We start from the raw sequence: 25,048 nt of genomic DNA on the forward strand, positions 1-25,048 counted from the left end.
AGAAGGACAAACATAGGTTCATGGGGGATACCTCAATAGAATTAAACTTTTTTTGTATGGGAGACCATAAATAATATTTAGGAAAGTGTGTCTTCATATGTGAAGCCTACATCTGCTTTCCTAGAATATAAACAGTATACATAAGTACTAATAGACTTCCTTTTATGGCATTTTTTGTGCTATTCTTTAAAGTCACTACTCTTTGGTCAGTGTGACAGCAACAGTTTTGGAGCTTTGCAGATGAAATTGCGATATATGACATGGCACATCCCTCTTTCCCATAGTCAACTGCCAAAAGGTGAATTGTGCCTAGTGGAAGCTGGGTGTAAAAAAAAAAAAAAGGTATTGACTGTGTTCATTATCAACTGTGAACAGCTGCACAGGGAGGCTGAAAGCCAGTGAGCCTGCTGAGCACCTCTTGGAGACTAAAGCCATCTGAAGCAGGTTGGACGCAGCTGGTGGCAGAGGTGTCTTGTTTGGCAGCAGGGGTCTCTACATAGCTCTTCAAGGAATGGGCAGAGGACTTTATACAGAGAAAGTCCTTGCAGAGTTCTTGGCACAACTTCATAAGCATACTTTTCTTTGCATATGTCACTTTAAAAATGAGTAAAGGGAAATAAGACCCAAGAAAATCATAGGATGCTTAGAGAATGGAAGACAAACCTTGGTGACACAGCCCAACCCTCTTGTGTTACAGTTTTGGACACAGGTGTCCAGGGCATGTGAGAAGACTACATCTGTTCATACAGTTAGATCACCACAGAATCCAGAATTTGTATCAAAATTTACAGTGTCCAAATTCAGTAACTTTTTCAGCTGTGTTAAATCCTTGCTTCTCAAAATGTGGTCTGCAGATAAACAGTGTCAGCAACACCTGTGAGTCTGCTAAAAATACAGAATCCCAGGTCCTTCCATAGATGGATGAATTAGAATCGGCATTTTAGCAAGAGCCTCCAGGTGAGGTATATGCATTAAAAGAAGAAAGCATTAAATAAGTATGGTTATAAGCAATGAAGGTAGAAAATGGCATGGTACCTACAGTGGGAAAAAAATCCTTACACAGGCCATCCATTGTAACCTTCACCCTGTTCTATTGTTAAAGATAGTCATTGGTTTGATTTTAAAAGCTTCTCTCTTAAAGTAGTGCTTGAGATTATGAATAAATAGGAATATTCCTGCTTTTTGACAAGTATAATTTTAACTTTAAAGGAAGAATGTGGGTGCTGTCAAACCTTTTAGCTTTGGACCCCTAAAATAAAAAGATCAGATATTTTAATGGCACATCTTAATTATTAGGTTTCCTAAGAAAAATAGGAAGGAGCCCTTGTGGTGCAGTGAGTAAGTGCTCCCCTGCTTGCTGGAGAAAGATGTGGTAGTAGGCTCACATAAAGAGTACAGCCTAGGAAACCCTATGTGACAGTTTTACTCTGTCTTATAGGGATACTGAGTCAGAATCAACTCAACAGCATAGAAATAGAAATAAATCTTTATTGTTTTATTGTTTGTACTGCTGTAAGAAGTAGAGATTGAAATTCATCTAGTATCTATAAATATGAAATAGTTATAATCAAATTCACTAAGCTCTTAATTGATTCAAAACGTATTAGTGTAGAGTATGCAATGTGTTAGGCACTGTGCTGGGTCCTGAGTTTATTAGGGGTTAATTGAGACTTTTTAAAATTTACACAGACTGCATAAACAATACAGTTTGCATTGTATTTTAGCTCACTCATGTGGAATAATTACTCAACAAATGATTACAATTGGAGATAAAATGTAAACTTACTGATCATTTTGAAAATAATTGTTCTCTAAAAAAGAAAAGAAATTTTTTTTTTTTTTTTATAAATATTGGCTCAAAATCAGCCATTAGCAGCCACGTGACTTACAAATATCAGATTTACTATTTCATCTCTCCATGGTGTTCTTTGACATAGAACACTTGATTTTAGAAACAGTTTTCACCAGCAATTACCCAAGATTAGACAGCTGATTACATTTGAAAGATTTAGTAAATATTCTTTTAATCATACAATTTTGTAATGTCTCAAAGAATATTTACAGTTTATAGTATTTTATATCTTTAAGGTAGGGTTTTTCAAATTTTACAATCACCAGGTGTCTTTTTAAAATGTGCTTTTCTGGGCTATAGCCCAGATTAAAATTTGCTAAATCTTCATTGGGCCACAAGAATCTACACTTCAATGAGCTCTTTGGTTTATTCTGATACACTCTGAAGGTGGAAAGCCATTGGGATAAGCAAGCTAGCACAATTTTATAATCAAGGTAGATATATATTTATAAATTTTTGTTGTAATTTCGATTTTTTGAAGTCTAGAACCTTAATGCCTGCTAAGATAAATAACTTCTTTCATTTTAGTATTAATTATCTAAATATACTGCAGATCCTTAGTGTTACGAATGAATGTTAGTGACCAAAAAACGAGGAGGTTAGTATATTTTGTAGCTTTGGATTCCTTGATTTATTAGCAAGACACGCTTTGAATCCTCAGTTTCTTGAAAACCTACTGATGAAGGAAGTTGGATGAAAGTGAGTTTATAGCATTACTTTGATCTGTGACTTATTTTTGAAATGTCTACAAATTTATGTAAATATTTAGAGAACAGTTAGAAAGCAATCAAAACATGCAGAACAGAACATAAAATTCTCATGGAATCCAGACTCTTTGGGGTCATTGAAGCTGGGTGATGCCCTGAAACTATTGCCCTGAGAAAAACGTTTAAACCTTAAACGAAAGTTATCCCTTGAAGTTATATTTAAACCAAATAGTAGTTTAGCTTAATAGAATAGAATGCCAACTTGATCATTGTGTCCTTTTAAAGAATTATCTATATGGGATCAATCTGACAACAATAACTTGAAAGGTTAGAGGAGAAGCTTAGGGGGCAGTGAGTTGATGTTGATGATTATGAAACAATTAGGAAAAGGACACGGAGAAAGGTAGCACAAGCTGAAGAATGTAACCAACGTCACTGAATTTTACGTGTAAATATTGTTGAAGTGCTGCATATTTTTCTGTGTATACCCTCACCAAAATAATAGAATAAAATAGAACAACGAATTCACTTCCACAGAAGAGTTGAGACTAACGGTACATTATCTCCTTGGTGAAACCAGGAAGGACTATGAGCAACAATACCCGACTTACAGATTTTCACTAACAAGAGAGAGGTTATAGTATTACATTTTACGTTAACATTTTTTTATTCCTTTTGTCAGTTCATAGTAAATGATTTCTCCCCCAATCTTCTAATGGCAACTGTGGCAAAACTGTGCAGCTGAAGTTTGGTTTACTCTTCCTTTGATTTCTCCACCTAACATTTTTTCGCCATGAATGGCCAATGCTCTCAAATCCTGATGAACCCTCCTAAACCCAGTAGCATCGTGTGGTCTTCCAACAATCAAGAAAAATTGCTGCCATGCTTTTCCCTGTAAGGGACAGAAGGACCATGGTCCCTTTTCTTCAGGCTATAAAAGATTTCAGCAGGAAATACAAAAAGTTGTCTGAGCATGATATGAGAGTGCTAGAGGACTGGCTCCAGGTTATATCTGTATCCCCTACCTTTATTATCAAAATCTTCCAATCTAGGAAGAGTAGGTGTTTTGAAAAGCTTAGTCTTCAAAGTGTTAATTTCTCAAATTAAACCAACGCAGCATCAGGATTGGTTGAAAACTCTTGAGCAAACTGGGATATGCAGATGATACAACCTTGGTTAATGGAAGCAAAGAGGACTTGAAGCTCTTACTAATGAAGATCAAAGACTGCAGACTTCAGTATGGATTACACCTCAACATAAAGAAAACAAAAATCCTCACAACTGGACCGATAAGCAACATCACGATAAATGGAGAAAATATTGCCTTTGTCAAGGATTTCATTTTACTTGGATTCACAATCAACACCCATGGAAGCAGCAGTCAAGCAACCAAATGATACATTGCATTGGTCAAATCTGCTGCAAAAGACCTGTTTAAAGTGTTAAAAGGCAAAGACGTCACTTTGAAGACTTAAGGTTCACCTGACTCAAGCCAGGATATATATATTTTTTTTAATTGTACTTTTGGTGAAGGTTTATAGAGCAAATTAGTTTCTCATTAAACAATTAATACACATATTGTTTTTGTGACATTGGTTGCCAAGGCAGTGATATTTTCAACTGCCTCATATGCATGGGGAAAGATGGACAATAAATAAGGAAAACCAAAGAAGAATTGATGCCTTTGAATAATGGTGTTGGTGAGGAATATTGAATATACTGTAGACTGCCAGAAAAATGAACAAGTCTGCCTTGGAAGAAGTACAGCCAGAGCACTCCTTGGAAGCCAAGATGGTTAGACTTCGTCTCATGTACTTTGCACGTGTTATCAGGGGGACTAGTTCATGGAGAAGGACATCAAACTTGGTAAGGTAAACGGGTCAGTGAAGAAGAGGAAGACCCTCAATGAGATTGATTGACACAGTGGCTGCAACAATGAGCTCAAACATAGCAAAGATTGTGAGGATTGAGCAGGACTGGGCAATGTTTTGTTTTGTCGTACATAGGATCTCTGTGAGTCAGAACTGAACTGATGTCACCTAACAACAGGGTTTATAGTAGGCCTTCTGTGAAGATATAGCCAACTTGTATGTTGGCGATGATAGAGAGGAATAATGACAGAAAACCAAAGGGCTGGAACACAACAGGCTACTGAGTCCTTGATGATATTTCAAATGAACTGATAAAGCTGACAATGGTGAATGATAAAGCACTGATTCTCAATCTATTTTTGATAATTCTGTTATCTATGTCTCAATCTTCAGGCCAGCTAGCATAAGTAGAATCCTGAATAAGTTTGTCTCTGTAAGATTTCTGGTCTATTGGCTTAAACATCACCGAGTAGGTGTGTAGATAAATTTTGTGACTAACAGTTTTGCTGCTTTATTATCTGGGTAGGTGAGAAGTGAGAGATTTTTCTTTTTTACTGGTTTAGTCATAAGTAAAAAATGATAATGTTCTTGCCAAAAACGGCCTTAATGTCACACAGTAAATGAAGGCATAGTGACAATATAAAAGTAGGATTTGCCATGGATTATCCACAGGAATTGTTATATCTGTGGATAGCCTAGCACTATTGCATAGAAAAGTTAGACCAAGAAACAGAAACAAAACAAAACAAAGCCCACTTATCTCCAGGTTTAAATATCCTGTCGCAAGATTAGTAAGGAACTTATTTTTTTTTTTGATGAACAAATTATTGTGTACACTAATGTGGCTCTTGGTATTGGTATAATGAAATGTCCCATTTCGTTCACAAGCTGCCATTTAGAAGTTTGAAGACAAGCCAAGTACAATATAAATAGACCAAGTGGGCACACAAACCTGTTCAGAACTTGGAAAAGGTGTGGAACATCTGTTCAAAATAGAAAGGATTGGTTCACTGACTTAATTGGAGGTGTCCTAGAAGCTAAATTGTAGATGTTTTTCTGCTTCAACTGTTGATCTCTTTTTCCTCTCAGGCTGTTGTAATTAAACAATGCAAAATTTGTATTAGGTTGACTTTTGTTAGGCCAAGAGCTTTTTGTAAGGTGTGACTCATTTTATGTCAGAAATAAATACATATGTAGTGTTTTCAATACAATTAACTTGTTACAAGAAATTTATTCTCATTTACAGTAATAAAATACTATCTGGAAAGTTCATTTATGCCTGCAAATTAACAATGTCATCCTTCCATAAAAAGTCTGTTATGACCTGAACTTGTCGTAAACCAAGAACAATTATATAAAAATGGTAGAAAATATTTAAAAGCCAACAATGGTGATGAAAACCAAAATACATTGAAACAGAACATATATTTAATTGATTCATTTTTCAGAATTTTTTTTTCTCACCTACTGTTCCCATTTAGGAATTTTAAATGATACTGCTTCTTATTCTTTAAATTTTTTTTACTTAATTCATAGATTGAAAGATATTAAGAAGGTTGTATTGACTCCATAAAAGTATTGACTTCTGGAAATTCATATTGCTTAGACGACAAAGGGGCATGTAATTACAGAAATTTGTTTTCTGTATGTGGGTGTGTGTAAATTGTTCCTTCCATTAGTGTCTAGGCCTTTAGTATGAGAATAGATTTCTAGGAAAAAAAAAAAAAAACTTTGTTCTCTTCTTCAGTCATAGCCATTATTTTAGTCTTCTACCACCAAGCTGAATATTGAGTATACCATGGGCTGCCAAAAGAACGAACAAATTTGTCTTAGAAGAAGCACAACCAGAATGCTCCTTAGAAGCAAGGATGGCGAGAGTGCATCTTACATGCTTTGGACATGTTGTCAGGAGGGATCAGTCCCTGGAGAAGGACATCATGCTTGGCAGAGTACAGGGTCAGCGGAAAAGAGGAAGACCCTCAACGAGGTGGATTGACACAGTGGCTACAACAATGAGCTCAAGCATAACAACGATTGTAAGGATGGTGCAAGACTGGGCAGTGTTTTGTTCTGTTGTGCATAGGGTCGCTATGAGTCGGAACCGACTTGATGGCACCTAACAACAATAACAACAGCCACCACCAAGTAAATAAACCAAAATTACAGAGTCAACTCTCAGGTCAAATAGTTTCATAACTTCTTGATCAAAAAGTTTTCCAGAGGAGTTTGGTCAAATAAGGAATGAACATAGAAGTAGTTGAAAAGTGGTAAAATAAATGGAGTTCTGTTTCAGTCCAGGAATTATTAAGAAGGGTCCATATTTATAGTGTCTTCTTTAACTTATTTCTTCATGACTGAAAATAGAAAAATACAGAACTGCTTCTTTAATGCTAAAAAGGCCCAGTAATCGTTAAACAAAAATATGTCTCTGACTTTGTTAAATGGATGCACCATGGGTACCTGACAGATGTCTTATTTGATACTTGTTATTTTTGTCACTGTTCTTCCACATGCCATGTATCTACAAACCCACTTATTATTTCCGGATCAAAAGCTGCATTTTACCTATGGGCTTGAAAATGCGTCAAAGATACGGAGTAGAAGGGTTTTTTTTGTTTTTTGCTTAATTGCGTTTCAAGGTTTTGAAGCCCTAACATTCCCTTTCAATAACTAAACCAAAAATCCAAACCCCTTACCATTCGAATTGATTCCAACTCATAGTGACTCCATAGGACAGAGTAGAACTGCCCCACAGGGTTTCCAAGGATCAGCTGGGATTTGAACTGCCGACCTTTTGGTTAGCAGCTGAGCTCTTAAACACTGCGCCACTGGAACTCCTTTCAATAAATAGTGACCATAAAACCCCAAACCCACTGCTATCGAATGAATCTGATTTATAATGACCTTCTAGGACAGGATAGAACTGCAGCATAAGGTTTCTAAGGCTGTAATCCTTACGGAAGCAGACTGCCACATCTTTCTCGCATGGAGCGACTAGTGGCTTTGAACAACTGGCCTTTCAGTTAGCAACCAAGTGCTTACCCACTGTACAAACAGGGCCCCTAAATAACTAGTAAAGGCCCATGTTAAGAAACTGACTGTTTTCTGGGTCTTTTCCAGTGCCTGTTTAGTCACTTCTCAGTGTCCAGTCTCAGGTAATGTGAAGTGAGAAACATTTCAGCAGCTTCTTATGCCACATCTTTGGCATCGTTTGCTGAATGTGGGATCTCTATAGCCTCTGCCTCATTACTGTGGAGTGCTGACACTGGATCCATCTTTTCTACCATACTTCAATGCCACCCATCACACCCACTCATCACTTCTTTGCCTCACATTACTAAGCAATGCCCTGCCACCAAAGAAAACATGACATAATACTGCTTGCATGAGATGTCTAGGAAGCACCAGGCCAGGTTTCATCCATGGTGATGCCGTAAAATATTGCTTTGGAATTCACAGAATAAATTATCTGTGTAGGTGTGAATTAAATGCAGTGTTGAATAAATACAACCTGCACATTGCATTATAACTTAATTTTAAAAATGAGAAGTGAATTTTGTGACTAAGCTGACTTGAAGACTCATTCTTTCTCTTAAGACCAATGCTTAGATTTAAGGGCTAGGGAATGGAAGTGAAATGAATAGCACAAATATTATTAATGCCGATTACAGTGAAAGGAGCAGAGGGATTTCCTATTTGGAAAAGCCCGGGCTGTCATCCTTTATAATGAAAGTGGAGGAAGAAATGAAAGTCATAATGCCTTTGAAAATCCTTGGCTTATGGATATGTAGGCTGTGGAATTAGCATCTAAAGTGTAAATTGATAACATTTTTTAATCAAGGTTTCCCAGTCTTTCTGTTCATAAAGAAAATATATGTAAATAAATTATTCCAAAAGAAGGCTGCTATCTTATAATAGTTTCCTTATTTGACAGTGACCTCAATCCCATTCACACGCACAGTAATTTGCAATAAATGTGTATCCAATCAAAGGGGCTGCATCCAAATCTGATGATCCATCTCTTAATTCAACCATAATTTTTTTTTTCATTGTCCTTAACTCAGGGACTCAGAGATTTAGAACAGAAAGAATGTTAGTAACAAGTCAATCCAACCCCATAATTTCAGTAGAAGAAAACAAGTTCTAGAGTGGTGAGTTGACTTGCCACTCTAGATTTTTTTTTTTTCCAAGAATTTTAATGGTTAAAAAATCTACTGATAATCAAATTATCAGTTAATTAATGGCAATTTGGTGTTATGTTGGCATTAGCTCCTGATTCCTGTACTGACAAGTTTGCCAAGTGCTAATTAATGTATTGATTTTTCTTTCTGTTAGTAAAGAAATTATTCCATCAGAAAGCACCTATTCTTGGATATTAGAGGAGTTCCATATTCACTTGGATTACCCCTTACTGTTATACCAGTAAAATGTGTAAATTCATAATGATTTTGTTTATTCAAATATCATTACATTTAAATAATTTTTAAAATGGTATCGAGTGCATCCTATGAAACACAGTCTATTTTAGATCTCATGAATTCATAAGAATACAAAATTTCTGTTTGCGATGCCCAAATATGCAAACCATGTTTTAATTACTTCGCACTGAATTTTTGAGATGACGAAGCAAAGTGAATAGACTACATGCTGTGTAGATTTTGAATTTTTTAAGGAAATTCTAATTCATGAAATATTTAATGGAAAACTTATTGTGTATCAATATCTAAGCTAGATTACATATGGTGCAAATAAATAATTATTAGACATAATTCTCATCTACCAAGAATTTATAAATCTAAATGGGATAAAAATTTACACCATGAAACTATAAATGGAGAATGTGAATGACATATTTACTAGTAACAAGATGAACGTGGGAGCAAATGAGACAGTCCTCAGGGTTCTCTGATAAGAAAACTGTCGACTTCAGAGTCATGCGATCCTGGGTGTGTCCTGGAGTTGCTTTTTCACTCTTACTGTGGTGTCAGACGAGCCACTCTATTTATCTAAGTTATTGTTGCTTCCTCTGTAAGTAGTGCTGATTTCATCTACCTCGTATGTTTATTATGAGAATACATTGAAAAATTTCATGGAAAGCACTTAGCATCCTCTTGGTCACATAGAATGTAACTGACAAACATGACTCTTACCATTAACCGTGAAGGGATTTCTAGGAAGCCAATCAAATTGTGTTCTCAGGAAAGGGAAAAGGGAAAGGGAACAGTTAATACTTAAAACTCTGGCTAATCAAAAAGAGGACAGAAGAGGAGAGAGAATGGAAATAAGACATTCAGGTCTGACTCATCTTTGGATTCTCATATTGCCAAATAGCATCTATTGTGGTTGCCGAATGAATGACTAATACAAATAAGAAGTCAGGGAAATGGTGGGTAGTTAGGCTGCCTATATAAGCTTAATTTTCATTAAAAGATAATGAGGCTAAGCAATATTGAGAGCAGAGAGCCCTAGAACCTCTATACAGATAAATGCAGATGTGCAATCTGACAGGCTTAAAAAAACAAAAAATCAAACCCATTGCCCTCGAGTTGATTCTGACTCATAGCGGCCATATAGGACAGAGTAGAACTGCCCCACAGGGCTTCCAAGGAGCACCTGGTAGATTCAAATCAACAACCTTTTGGTTAACAGCCATAGCTCTTAAACACTACGCCACCAGGGTTTCCCTGACAGGCTTAGATAGGGCACATCCGAGCAGAGAAGAAACCAGTCTGATAGCTACAGTGCAGCCATGCTAACTTAAATTGTTTACACATTATAAGAAAATTTATAATCACTTAATAAAAATATTGTCTTACAAGATATAAAGATGTTTTTAATAACCCTAAAAGTTAAGAAAATTTCCAGTGTTTGAGGAGAGCAGAGAATTAAAAATGAAGAACCTTAAAAATCAGGAGTCTTAATGTCAGGAGTTTTACTAATCTACCATCATTTCAGAATAAATTGGAAACCATATTTATGTCATTATAATAAGAGACGTTATAATAGATACACATGCATATAAACCTAGAAACCAACAGGATTTGAAAAGAACTGCCGTGGATATTGAAGTCGAACTAGCAATCTATCTGTATTGTGAACAAAGCGTGCATGTCTCCTTGCTGAAACTGCTCCTTGAAGAACTCTTGGCCTTACAGGTGCTGCATTTTGTTCCCCACAAGTACTATTTGAGCTCCATCCTTTGAAAAATTTAACATATGTGATACTAGGAAACCATTAACCTTGCAATAAAGCCGATTCCCTCTGGAGACATTCTTCCCTTGAAATGAAGTGCATTTTTCCCCTTTACGCACAGTGAGTTTTAATTTTCTATAAGATGCCAGACTTGTAGGAAAAAAATCCTTTTGTATCTTTGACAGTCGGGTAGCACTTTAAAGCCAAGCAGGCTTTATGTTTTCATTTTTGGGTGTATGCCAGTTGTACAGTCACCGTAATTGGAGACTCCATGACAGCTGTGAAGAAGTTCTTTATTTCATTGATCCTTCAGATGGTCAGAGTACTTCTGTTGTGGTTTGGCAGGTTTTCCTACCTTTGAGAAAAGAACCTGATTCAACAGGCTGCCTACCTACTTTTGTGGTTCTTCTCTCTCTAGAAAGAATGCATTGACATTCTTGCTTCAAGATAGGGGAACTCTTTTCATTGGAGACCATTCTAAGCAGAAGTTCACAAAGGGATGTGGATGACATTCTTTGTGAGTCCTTAAGAAAGCCATGTGAAAATTCTGTCCTTTTACATAGCCTGGGTTCAGGAAACATTCAGAAGGAAGAAGGCAGTGAAGCAGGAAGGAAGAAGAAGAAGGTGGGGAGAACAACATCTGCTGGATGGAGTTAGAGTTGTAGTTAAACATACTTACTAACCAGTACTACCCTGAAAGTGCCTGATCTCATCTGATCTCAGAAGCTAAGCAGGATTGGGCCTGGTTAGTACTTGGATGGGAGGCCGCCTGGGAATACTGGGTGCTATAGGCTTTTGTGGAGCCTTAGTGTCACAGTGGTTAAGAGCTTGGCTGCTAACTAAAAGGTCGGCAGTTCAAATCCATCAGCTACTCCTTGGAAACACTATGGGGCAGTTCTACTCTGTCCTGTAGGGTCAGTGTGAGTTGGAACTGACACAATGGCAACCAACAACAACATTTTCTGATCTTTTCTAGTTATTATGAATAAGTATATTTGACTCAAGCTCTGAGCTGCTCAGGGAATATCGAACCCTTTAGTGTCATTTTAATTTTGGTTTTGTGCTACAGCCATTTTAACACACCAAAAACAATACAAGAGTCAATTTAAAATAACATATAGAAATATGTGGGCACAGAGAAAAATGAGAATAAGAAGCGTAAGGTGTGCACAATAAGAAGTTTGGTGCCAGAATTGAGTGACATTCTGCATGCCTTGTAGTCGTGATATTTCATATTTCCTCACTTTTGTCATTAACCAAATAATCACTATACTGCCTTTGTCTTAATTATTTTTTGCATAATAGATTTGCTTGAAATTATTTTATTTATTGTCTTAATCATCTAGTTCTGCTATAACAGAAATACCACAAGTAGATGGGTTTAACAAAGAGAAATTTATTTTCTCACAGTCTAGTAGGTTACAAGTCCAAATTCAGGGCGCTGGTTCCAGGGGAAGGCTTTTGCTCTCTGTCAACTCTGGACAAAGATCCTTGTCCTCAATCTTCCCCTGGTTGAAGAGCTTCTCAGGTGCAGGGACCCCATGTCCAAAGGATGCGCTCTGCTCCTGGTGCTGCTTTCTTGGTGGTATGAGGTCCCCAACTCTCTGCCTGCTTCCCTTTCCTTTTATCTCTTGAGAGAGAAAAGGTGGTGCAGGCCACACCCCAGGGAAACTCCCTCTACATTGGATCAGGGAGGTGACCTGAGTAAGGGTGCTGTTATAATCCCACCCTAATCCTCTCAACATAAAATTACAATCACAGAATGAAGGACAACCACACAACACTGGGAATCCTTGCCTAACCAAGTTGATCCACACATTTTTGGGGGGACATAATTCAATCCATAATACTTATCTTAACTCTGATACAATAAAGATGGTAAACAGAGTTTATAGGCTAGATTACTTTGCTGGGAAAAACAGCTACATCTTATGAAGTCTTTCTCTCCCAGTTCTGTCCATTGGCCACTTACCAAATGATTCTAAATTAGTTAGAGGAATAAAGAAGTGTTTTTTGATTTGTTTGTTTTCACCTAAAGGATAGTTTGTTTTGTCAGGAAATGGACAATATAGGCTGCATCTAAGCACCTGTGGGCAAGCCACTTGAGGCACCCTGGAAGTTTTCTGCATGCAGCCATCGCAGGACCTAAATCCCAGACTGGATATAAGATCTTGTGCTCCGGCATGAATGGGCCAGTGGCTACAGGTGTCCAATGTGGTGGACAGTATGGAAGAATGCTTAGGACATTTGGCTCTAACAAATACCAGTATTCTTATGACAAAGTGATAGATCTGATGCTAAACCCATCATTCGGTATAAGCCCCCAAAACCAGTATCTATGTATGCCTGAAGAAATACTAAACACCTGATTCTGAAAGTAGATACCTATTTACTGGTGTACAGCTGAAAAAACAAACAAAAAGTATTGTCAGTTGTTGATCACCCCATACCTTCCACTATGGCTCTCAAGGTGGGGTAGTTGTTTTATCATTCGGTGCCCTCCTTCAGAAACATTCAGGAGGGGAGGATAAAAAAGCAATAGTGTTAACTTCACTTAAACAGTTGCTTAGCTGCAGTGTTCCCAATATACTTTCTTATGCTGAAAAAAAATAGTTGAATTTCCAAGTATATCAGTTAAACGGGATATGATACAGCCAAGGTATCAGATCTCACCTGTAAGCAAGGTTTGGTGTGTGACTGATTTCCCCTCTCTAGCAGATTAGGTCGGGGAAGATATCTCAATGGTACATTCCCCCCAAGGATAGGTACACCAGAGAATAGGGGCTGATTTTTCATGAATTTATTTACTTATATTATATTTAAATATTATATTTCCAAGTTAGAAATGGATTTTTGCTACTTATTTACTGAAATGCTTGCTTCTAAAATACAGCAAACTTGAGCGATGTTAGAAATTCAAATTGGCTTACATTCCATACTCTGATTTGTAGCTGTCTGTATCAGTTTATTTTACTTAAAGTGTATAATCTAAATTTAGACATATTAGATTAACTGAGTCTCAATTTCTTTTTCCCCAAGGCAACATAACTGTTAAAAGAAAAAAAAAAAAAACTGTAGGAAAAGGCCTGTTATAGTCCTCTATTTGATTTCATCTGAATCCACTAGTTTCCAAATATTTATGTTCTTTCTGTCTCAGAAGAAAGAAACTAAATGGTAAAAGTAGACACAGAAGAGAATCATTTCTGAGTCATTTTTTTTTTTTTGAAGCTCAGATCCATGGATATAATTTTTATCATTCCATTAGGATTTGTATAGATTTTCTTCTTAGAAGCAGATTCTTTCTGACAGACCCATAGTTAAGAGGCTGTAAACTGTTCATCAGAATAGTGTTTCTATAACACGTTTAACAAATCATTAAGTTGCAAACCAAACCCATTCCTGTGGAGTGGGTTCTGACTCATAGTGACCCTAGATGACAAAGTAGAGCTGCTCCACAGGGTTTCCAAGGAGTAGCTAGTGTATTTGAACTGCCAACCGTTTGATTAGCATCTGAGGCTCTTAACCACTATGCCACCAGGGCCCCCAGATGCAAAGGTGGTACCATTTTCTCTTAAGTCAATCTGTTTAAATGAATTAAATTTCTCCTTTAACTGCATTTTTACATAAACCTTCCAGAAACTGTATTATCACATATTATAACCTCGACAGAATTATAATAGGACTCACCTTAACCTGGAAAAACCTGATGCCTTTGAGTGGACTCTGACTCATATCCATCCTATAAGACAGAGGAGAACTGCTCCATAAGATTTCCAAGGAGTGGCTGGTAGATTCAAACTGCCAACTTTTGGTTAGCAGCCAGGCTCTTACCCGCTGCATCACCACGGCTCCAGGACTCGCTTTCCCATTACCAGTTGCCTTCCAGTTGATTCCAACTCATAGTTGACCCTATAGGACAGAGTAGAACTGCCCTAGAGGGTTTCCAAGGAGTGGCTGGTGGACTCAACTGCTGACCTTTTGGTAAGCACCCCAGATCTTAACCACTGCACCACCAGGACTCGGTACTCACTTTAGTAGGCTGAAAATACTTCTGGGTTCTATGCATAATTAATGAGCAAAGATACTGGAAATCAAATAAGTAAAATACAGGTATACATCTCTTAACCTTGTTTTGGGCAATGACCAACTGCGTATATGCCCATGGTCTCATAAGGTTATAATAGAATTCAGAAATCCTGACTGGAGAACAAGACTGCTAAGTACAGATAGAGGGTGTGTCTCTCACTAGCTCTCTGGTCCAGAGTTCAACCTGGTCCTGGGGCAGCAGGAGGAGGGATTCCAGAGCCCATCCGTGGCTGTCCGTCCCACCGTGATCACCTCAGGCAGGGAGTAGGCAGACACCACCAGAGCTTCAGAAGTGGATGTCCCTCGAGGATGTGAGGATGCGGTCCCACTTGGCCCTGGCGCGGGGGCTGTGGCGGTGGCAGGAGGAGAAGGAGGAAAGACAGCCTGGGGAGGAGACAGGCAGAGGATGAGGCAAAGGAGGGGTGGGCATAGCTGGAACTGTTTAAAGCCCTTTAGGGGAGATGCTGGCAGCAGGTGGCCAGGAGGTCGCCGGCCTGAGAGGTACTGCACGCCATGGTGGGGGGAAGGGCGAGGGCTGGTCGCAGCTGTCAGAGACCAGTGGCACCACCCACCCCCCTCCCCAGGACCGACATTGGAGGAGCCCAAGTTTTTGAGTAGTTCTTCAGCATGGCAGTGGCACGGATCCCTGGGCTGCCGGATGACTGCCCCCCAGGTCTCTCTCGTGTATAAAATACGGTGTTCACACAATGTCCAAAACACATAACAATGTAACGCCGTATTTCACAGAAGGTATCCTGAACGTTTTATCCTGAACGTTAAGCCATGCCTACCTCTATTATTATGAAAAATGTTTTTATATCAGCCATACACAAAATAAGCATCTCTTAAAGGTACGTAATTATAATCTACAATATGGAAGGTCCACCCACAAATATTTATGGATTGTTATCACCCTACCTAATTGTTAATTTTAGCTTTCCATAATTCTAGGGAAAGCATGCATATGCAACATAGTGTTGGAATTAGAATACATTTACTTGACTGAAACATTAAGTACCTACCATATTTATTAATGCACTTTGTTGTGTCTGAATATGACAGAACCCCAGAATCTAAAAGTCTTAAAGAAATTCATTTTTTTTTCTTAGTTTATCTCCAGGCAAATATTTTTTTTGAATTTCTGTATCCTTCAGAATAAAGTGAGAGTCTTCAACAAGGTGATTTCTAATGGCATTATCAGAGAAAAGGTTATATTCTTCTATAATCCTAGGGCTTGGTCCAAAGTTTGTGATTTTGAGTTGCTTTCAGGCATATTTATTGATTCAAGAAAAATCAGACAATACATTTCTAATATCTTTCTTAGATAGGCAGGACAATGAGATTTAAGTTCCCTTCTGGGTGTGAGAGGTTTATATCATTTATCTCTCTCTCCACTAAAATCCAAGTTGTAACCAATTTAAACCCTCACAAGAGTATTCAGAAATTATACCTAATAATTTAACTTTTGCTAAAAAAAAAAAAAAAAAAAAAAACTAATTGATAAATAATAACATGAATTAATTCTAGATAGGTAATTCCCTTAGAATATTTTATTTTTCTTTTTGCTACAGCCTCTCCAAAGTTTTCTTTCCACCTGAAGCACAAGGAAATATTAGTAGCAGGGCGATGTTGACTGAACTAAATAATACCTGGGGAATGGCCCCCCAAGAAGATGGCCGCCAGAATGGGCTCTCTCTTTCAGATTGTTAAATTTGTGAAGCAGCCGAACTCTCGTGTTTATTTGAACACAATGTTTAAAGGACATAAAATTTCCCCTTTACAACCAACTCTCCAGACACACTTAGTATGTTGATATTTAGATTCTAAAATTTATACCAAAAAGCATCATTGAAACAGATGCTGATAATATAATTGGCTAGGAATTTGCATTGAAGATAACTCTTGGGTGCACATTCAAGCATTCAAATGTCCAATAAGAGCTACTTGTAGAGATATTCTGACCTATTTAGTATTCTCGAGTGTGTGTTTTTTTTTTTTTTTTTTTTTAAGGTTCTGAAGAATAAGAGAAAGGATTAGTAGCTGTTAGATGAAACCAAGACAGGAACAGCAGTGAGGTGAAGATTATTGTGAAATATACAAATTTGCTATGACTCCCAAGTTGCAAATAAAACCAGAGTTGAAAATCAATGTCTATTGATCATTCTATTCATTTCATGCAGTCTCTGTAAAGTACATGGATACTGATGTTGTTTTTCTGATGATGTATTTTATTGACATATATAACAGACACCAACTTCCTTTTTCTCTTGGGAGTTTCTTTGTATACAAAGAACTTAAAATAACAGCATGGCATAAGTAAAGTGATATTTGTTTCTAGATTTTTTGGAAGAGCTCGATAAAATATAAATATATTATCATAAACAGAATGGAGGACATACTAAAAAAAAGAATGATTCACAATTCATTGTTTTTGAGTCTGATTTGTGAGTTCTGGGTCAAGGTCTGGTTTCTGATTTAAAGACACTATTTTGCTTTAGGACATATGTACTTATGAAATATTTCTTTTTATTGTATTCAAAATCTAAAGGTACTCAGGATAAATTTTGAGTCAATCTCAGGCAATCGGACATCCTGTTGACAATAAAAGCATATTAATAAATGCTGCATTAGGTTTATAGAGAACAATCAAGCAAATTTTCAGATGGCTTGTTGCATTAACTTAGAAAATGGTTGTGATATATCTAAAAAAAAAAGCAAGTGTTGTTTTTGTTAGGTGCCGTTGAGTCAGTTCTGACTCATAGCAACCCTGTGTACAACAGAACAAAAGCCTGTTCAATCCGGCCCTATCCTCGTAATCACTATGTTTGAACCCAGGTTGCAGCCCTGTGTCAGTCCATCTCTTTGAGGGCCTTTCTCTTTTTCGCAGACCCTACACTTTACCAGCGTGATGTCCTTCTCCAGGGACTGGTCCCTTCTGATAACAAATAAGTATATGAGAAGTCTTGCATCCTCTCTTCTAAGGAACATTCTGGCTGTATTTCCTCCAAGACAGATTTGTTCGTTCTCCTGGCAGTCCATGCTATATTCAATATTCTTTGCCAACACCATAATTCAAATGCAGCAATTCTTCTTTGGTCTTCCTTATTCATTGTCCAGGTTTCACAGGCATATGAGGTGATTGAAAATACCATGGCTTGGGTCAGGCACACCTTAGTCCTCAAAGTGACAGCTTTGTTTTTCAACACTTTGAAGAGGTCTTTTGCAGCAGATTTGCTCAACGCAATCCATTATTTGATTTCTTGATTAGCAAGAAGTCAGCACTTAATGGATGGAGTTTTCTAATGGTCTTTTGTCACAGCAGGTATACACCATATAACATGGATATTTTTGTGTATCTTATTCATCTTTCTAACATCTGAGAGTAATGTGGTACCCAGGAGGCATTCAGTAAACCTCATGGAGCTCATTCTTATGGGATAGACAGAAAATGGGCAGACAAAATGGGAGGTGAATAACTTTGCAGATTGTGATAAATATTACAAAGGTAATAAACTGGGTGAGCAGAAACCTGCTTTGGATAGGGTGGTCAGAGGAGGTTTCTTGAGTGTCAGTAGTAGGACAAGGAATGTGTACAGAGTCATGGGAAAACAAAGTCATGACAGGCAGAGTATTTGGTACAAGGTGTTGGAGGAAGAGGGCATAGAATGTTTGAGGAACAGAAGACAGGCTGGGAGAGATGGTCTAGAATGACCCTAGAGTGCTGCAGAGAACATTGGTGTTTAAGTCTCTTTTTGAGTCTCTGCTTTCAAGTCTCTTGAATATATACCTAGGAGTGGAACTGTTGGGTCATATGGTAGTTCTATTTTTAGTTTTTTAGGAACCACTACACTGTTTTCCACAGTGACTGTATGGTGTGAGGGATGGGCCCTGTTTCGTTTTTCTGCATGTGGAAATCCAATTTTCCCAACGCCATTTATTGAAGAAACTTAACACCCTTGTCAAAAATCAATTGACCATAGATGTATGGATTTATTTCTGGACTCTAAATTCTGTTCCATTGGTACATGTGTCTATCGTTAAACCAGTACCAGGCTGTTTTGATTAGTGTAGCCGAATAGTATATTTTAAAATCAATATTGTTTTTCTCTTTCAACATTTCTTTAGCTATTTGGGGTTTCTCACCATTCTATATAAAGTTAAGTATTGGTTTTTCTGTTTATGTAAAGAATGCTATTGGAATTTTGATCAGAATTGCATTGAACCTATAGATCGTTTTGGGTAGTATTGACATCTTAACAATATTAAGTCTTCCAGTCCATGAACATGGAACATCTTTCCATTTGTTTAAGTCTCGTTTAATCTCTTTCATCAGTGTTTTATGGTTTTTATTGTTTAATTCCCTTACATCCCTGGTTAGACTTATTCCTAGGTATTTTATTATTATTGTAAATGGAGTTGTTTCCCTAATTCCTCTTTCAGATTTCTCATTGTTGGTGTATAGAAACCCAACTGATTTTTCTTTGTTGACCTCATACCCTGCAACTTTGCTAAATTCTTCTGCTAGCTCTAGAAGTTTTCATGTAGACTCTGGGATTTTCTATACGTAGGATCATAACATCCTTGAATAGATAGTTTTACTTCTTCTTTTCCAATCTGGGTACTTTTATTTCTTATTGCTCTGTCTAGGACTTCTAATATAATATTGAATAGAAGTGGTGACAGTGAGCACCCTTGTCTTCTTCTTGGTTTCAAGGGGGAAAGCCCTCAATCTTTTTCCGTTAAGTATAATGTTGGCTATTGGCTTTGCATATAAGTCCTGAATCACACTGAGTAATTTCCTTTGTATTCTAATCTTCCTTAAGGTTTTCATCAGGAAAGGGTGTTGAATTTTATCAATTGCTTCTTTCTACATCCATAGAGATAATCATGTGTTTCTTTTCCTTTGTTCTATTGATGTGGTGTATTACATTGATTGATTTTTTAATGTTGTTCAATCCCTGTGTCCCTGGAATAAAGCCCACTTGGTCATGATGTATGACATTTTTATTGTCACTGGATTCTGTTCACCAGTGTTTTGTTGAGGATTTTTCCATCTATATTTGTAAGAGATACTGGCCTGTAGTTTTCTTTTCTTGTCATGTCTTTGGTTTTGGTATCAGGGTTACGTTTGCTTCATAGAATGAATTAGGGAGTATTCTTTCCGTCTCTATTTTTTGGAAAAGTTTACACAATGCCGATGTCAATTCTTCTCTAAATGTTTGGTAGAATTCACCAGTGAAGCCGTCTGGTCCAGGCAGGGACATATTAACCAGTAAGCAGCGAATGCATGGGTTTATAGTAAGCAAGGTATGTAGGGCTTATCTGGGTTTACTTAGTAACCTGTAGTACAAATTTCACGAGTTTCACCACATCATAGTAAGTAAGCACAAGTAAGCCTGTGTGTACCTTGCTTATTGGGTAATCTGTCCTTGGTTCCAGAACTTTTTGTTATTGTTGTTGGGAGACTTATAATCACTGATTCAATCCCTTCACTTGTTATGGGACTGTTAAGAGTTTCTATTTTCTCTTGAGTCAGCTTGGGTGGGTTGTGTGCTTCTAAGAATTTGTCCATTTCGTCTAGTTTATCCAGTTTGTTGTCGTACAGTTTTTCATAATATTCTGTCATAATTGTCTTTATTTCTATCAGGTCAGTTATAATAATCCCTCTTTTGTTTCCTATTTTGGTTATTTGAGTATTTTCTCTTTCTCAGTCTAGCTAAAAGTTTGTCAATTTTATTGATCTTTTCAAAGAACCAAATTCTGGTTCTATTGATTTTCTCTATTTTGTTTGTTTTTGATTTTATTTATCACTGCTATGATCTTTGTTATTTATATTCTCCTAGTAGGTTTACTTGACCTAGCTTGCCCTTCTCTTTCTAGTTCCTGGAGCTATCAAGTTACACTTTTGATTTGAGATCTTTCTTCTTTTTTCATGTAGGCATTTATTGCTATAAATTTCTCTCTGAGTATTGCTTTTGCTGCATCCTGTAAGTTTTGGTATGCCGTGCTTTCATTTTCATTTGACTAAGAAATTTGTAATTTCTCTTTTGATTTCTTCCTTGACCCATTGGTAGTTTAATACTGCATAATTTAATTTCCATATGTTTGTGTATCTTCCAAGTTTTTTTCTATTATTAATTTCTAGCTTCACTCCATTGAGGTCAGAGAAAATGTTGTATAATTCCAATCTTCTAAAATTTACCAAAACTTGCTTTGTGACCTATAATGTTGTCTATCCTGGGGTATGATCGTGCTGTTGTCGGGTGGAATGTTCTGTACATGTCTGTTAAGTCTGCTTGGTTTATAGTGTCATTCAGGTCCTCTGTTTCCTCGTTGATCCTCTTTCTAGATGTTCCGTTCAATATTGAAAGCGGTATATTGAAGTCTGTAACTATTATTGTAGTGCTATCTATTTGTCCCTTCAATTCTATCAATATTTGCTTTACATATTTAGGTGCTCCAAAGTTGGGTGCATATACATTTATGATTGTTAAATCTTCTTGATTAATTGGCCGTTTTATCACTATATAATGTCCATCTTTATCTCTTCTAACAGATTTTGTCTTAAAGTCTACTTTGTCTGATACTAAGATTGCCACTCCAGCTCTCTTCTGGTTATTATTTGCATGGAATTATTTTCCATTCTTTCTGTTTCAACCTATTTGTGTCCCTTGGTCTAAAGTATGTCTCTTGTAAACAGCATATAGTTAGATCCTGTTTGTTTTTGTCCATTCTGCCACTCTCTGCCTTTTGATTGGAGCATTAGTCCATTTACATTCACTGTAATTACCTATAAGAACTGACTTACTTCTGCCATTTTGTTATTTGTTTTTTGTATGTTTTAAGCCTTCTTTCTCTTTGTCCTTTTCTACCACTTGCTTTTGCATTTTGTTCATTTATTGTCATGAGTCATTTTGGTTCCCTTCTGCTTTCCTTTTGAGCATGTTTTTAAAGTATTTTTCTTAGTGGTTACCATAAATATTACATTTAACAGCTTGTATTTTTTATTTTACTTATAACATTCTATGGTAAGTTGGTATCAACTTAACTTTAGTAATATAAAAGAAATTTTATATTTATATCATTCCCCTCCCCGCATTTTATTATTGTTATTAATTATGTCTTTATATTTTATGTACCATGTAACCTAATTTTATCCTTGTTTTTACATATTTTTTGTTAAGAAGCATGAAGGCCAGCACAATTAAAATTATCAACCATGAATACCTTATTACTAGCCCTTATACTTGTCCATGCATTTCCCTTTATTAGGGATCTTTCTTTTATGCGTATAGCTTTGAATTACTTTCTAGTGTCTTTTCCCTTCCATCTACAGAACTCCTATTAGTATTTTTTGTAGGGCTGATCTGGTGGATATGAACTTTCTCAGCTTCTTTTTATCTGGGAATGTTTAATTTCACCCTCATTCTTGAAAGACGGTTTTGCTGGGTTTAATATTCTTGGTTGACAGTTGTTTTTTTTTTTTTTTTTCCCCAAGCACTTTAAATATTTTAAATATATCATTCCATTGCCTTCTGGCCTCCAATATTTCTGAAGAGAAATTGTTTTGTATATGACTGTTTGCTTCTCTCACTGATTTCAGAATTCTTTTTATCTATAATTTTTGAGAGCGTAACTATGGTGTCACTATGTGTTGGAACTGACTGGATGGCCCATAACAACAACAACAACTATAGTGTTTCTCGGTGTAGATCTCTTTGACTCTGTCTTACTTGGAGTTATTTGAGCTTCTTGGATTTGTAATTTCATATCCTTCATTAGACTGGGGAAATTTTCTGTCATTATCTCTTCAAATGTTCTTTCTTTCCCCCTCTATCACAACTCCTTCTGGAATTCCCATGATGCATATAGTAGGTCTCTTCTTGTCCCATAATTCCATTAAATTGTGCCCAGCCTTCTTGAGTCATTGTTCTTGTTGCTCTTTAGCCTCTGTAATTTTAACTCTCTTATCATTTTTTTTTTAATCATCTTATCCACTTATTCTTTCTTCTGCCTGATTAAATTAGTTGGTAAGTCCTTCTATTGTGTTTCTGATCTCAGTTACTGTCCATTTCAGTTGCAATATTTCTTTTTTCAGATCCTCACTTTGTTCCTGCATTGTTTTCCTTTTAGCTCTTTGTGTATGTTTTCCCTTAGGTCTTTAATTATGTTTAATACTATTTTATTATATTCTTCCTTTTTTTGCATTATTTGGTCATCCCTAGGTGCACTTTCTCATGGTTAAATTTTGCAGGACCATTGGCTTCTTCATTGAAAATATCTTTTTTCACCAGCATAAAGGACAACTGTACACATGAACCTCGCCAGGTAGAATGCACAGGAATCAAGTTGACTACATCTGTGGAAAGAAACTATGGAAAAGCTCAATGTCATCAGTCAGAACAAGGCCAGAGGCCAACTGCAGATCAGACCATCAATTACTCATACGCAAGTTCAAGTTGAAACAAAAAGATTAGAACAAGTCCATGAGAACCAAAGTATGATCTTGAGTACATCCCACCTGAATTTAGAGACCATCTCAAGAATAGATTTGATGCATTGAACGCTAATGACTGAAGACCAGACGAGTTCTGGAATGACATCAAGGATATCCTACATGAAGAAACCAAGAGGTCATTAAAAAGACAGGAGAGAAAGAAAAGACAAATGGATGTCAGAAGAGACTCTGAAACTTGCTCTTGAATGTCGAGTAGCTAAAGCAAAAGGAAAACATAATGAAGTAACAGAGCTGAACAGAAGATTTCAAAGGGTGGCTCAAGAAGACAAAGTAAAGTATTATGATAACATGTGCAAAGACCTGGAGATAGAAAACCAAAAGGGAAGAACATGCTCAGCATTTCTCAAGCTGAAAGAAGTGAAAAGAAAATTCAAGCTCGAATTGCAATACTGAAGGACTCTATGGGGAAAATATTAAACAACACAGGAAGCATCAAAAGGAGATGGAAGGAATACACACAGTCACTATATCAGAATGAATTGATTGACGTTCAACCATTTCAAGAGTAACATATGATCAGGAACCAATGGTACTGCAGGAAGAAGTCCAAGCCATGATGAAGGCATTTGCAAAAAACAGGGCTCCAGGAATTGATGGAATACCAATTGAGATGTTTCAACAAACAGATACAGCACTGGAAGTACTCACTTGTCTATGCCAAGAAATTTGGCAGACAGCTATTTGGTCAACCGACTGGAAGATATCCATATTTATGCCTATTCCCAAGAACGGTGATCCTACCAAATGTGAAAATTATCAAACAATATCATTACTATCACATGCAAGCAAAATTTTGCTGAAGTTCATTCAAAAGCAGCTGCAGCCGTATATCGACAGGAACTGCCAGAAATTGAAGCTGAATTTAGAAGAGGACGTGGAGCCAGGGATATCATTACTGACGTCAGATGAATCCTGGCTAAAAACAGAGAATACCAGAAAGATGTGTACCTGTGTTTTATTGACTATGCAAAGGCGTTCAACTGTGTGGATCATAACAAATCATGGCTAACATTGCAAAGAATGGGAATTCCAGAACACTCAATTGTGCTCATGAGGAATCTGTACATGGATCAAGAGACAGCTGTTCAAACAGAACAAGAGGATACCTCATGGTTTAAAGTCAGGAAAGGTGTGTGTCAGCGTTGTGACCTTTTACCATACCTGTTCAATCTGTATGCTGAGCAAATAATACGAGAAACTGGACTATGTAAAGAATAACGGGGGATCAGGATTGGAGGAAGATATTAACAACCTGGGTTATGCAGATGACACAACGTTGCTTGCTGAAAGTGAAGAGGACTTGAAGCATTACTGATGAAGATCAAAGACCACAGCCTTCAGTATGGGTTACACCTCAACATAAAGAAAACAAAAAATCCTCACAACTGGAACCAATAAGTAACATCATGATAAAAGGAGAAAAGACTGAAGTTGTCAAGGATTTCATTTTACTTGGATCTATAAATCAACACCCATAGAAGCAGCAGTCAAGAAATCAAAAGATGCATTGCATTGGGCAAATCTGCTGCAAAAAACCTCTTCAAAATGTTGAGAAGTAAAGATGTCACTTTGAGAACTAAAGTGCCCCTAACCCAAGCCATGGTGTTTTCAATCACATCATATGCATGCACAAGCTGGACAATAAATAAGGAAGACCAAAGAATTGACGCCTTTGAGTTGTGGTGTTGGCGAAGAATATTGAATATACCATGGACTGCCAGAAGAACCAACAAATCTGTCTTGGAAGAAGTGCAGCCAGAATGTTCCTTAGTAGCAAGGATGCCGAGACTACGTCTCACATTTTCTGACATATTATCAGGAA

General features: G+C 37.0%; 1 protein-coding gene and 1 pseudogene across 1 annotated transcript in view; both read left to right on the top strand.

Moving 5' to 3' along the window:
- Window positions 1–25,048, top strand: part of GALNTL6 (polypeptide N-acetylgalactosaminyltransferase like 6) — a 1,356,076-nt gene that overhangs the window by 123,663 nt on the left and 1,207,365 nt on the right. The window lies entirely within an intron of this gene.
- Window positions 11,296–11,416, top strand: LOC126065280 (uncharacterized; annotated as a pseudogene).

This window comes from Elephas maximus, chromosome 21 (assembly GCF_024166365.1).
Source record: "Elephas maximus indicus isolate mEleMax1 chromosome 21, mEleMax1 primary haplotype, whole genome shotgun sequence".
Taxonomy (NCBI): Eukaryota; Metazoa; Chordata; class Mammalia; order Proboscidea; family Elephantidae; genus Elephas; species Elephas maximus.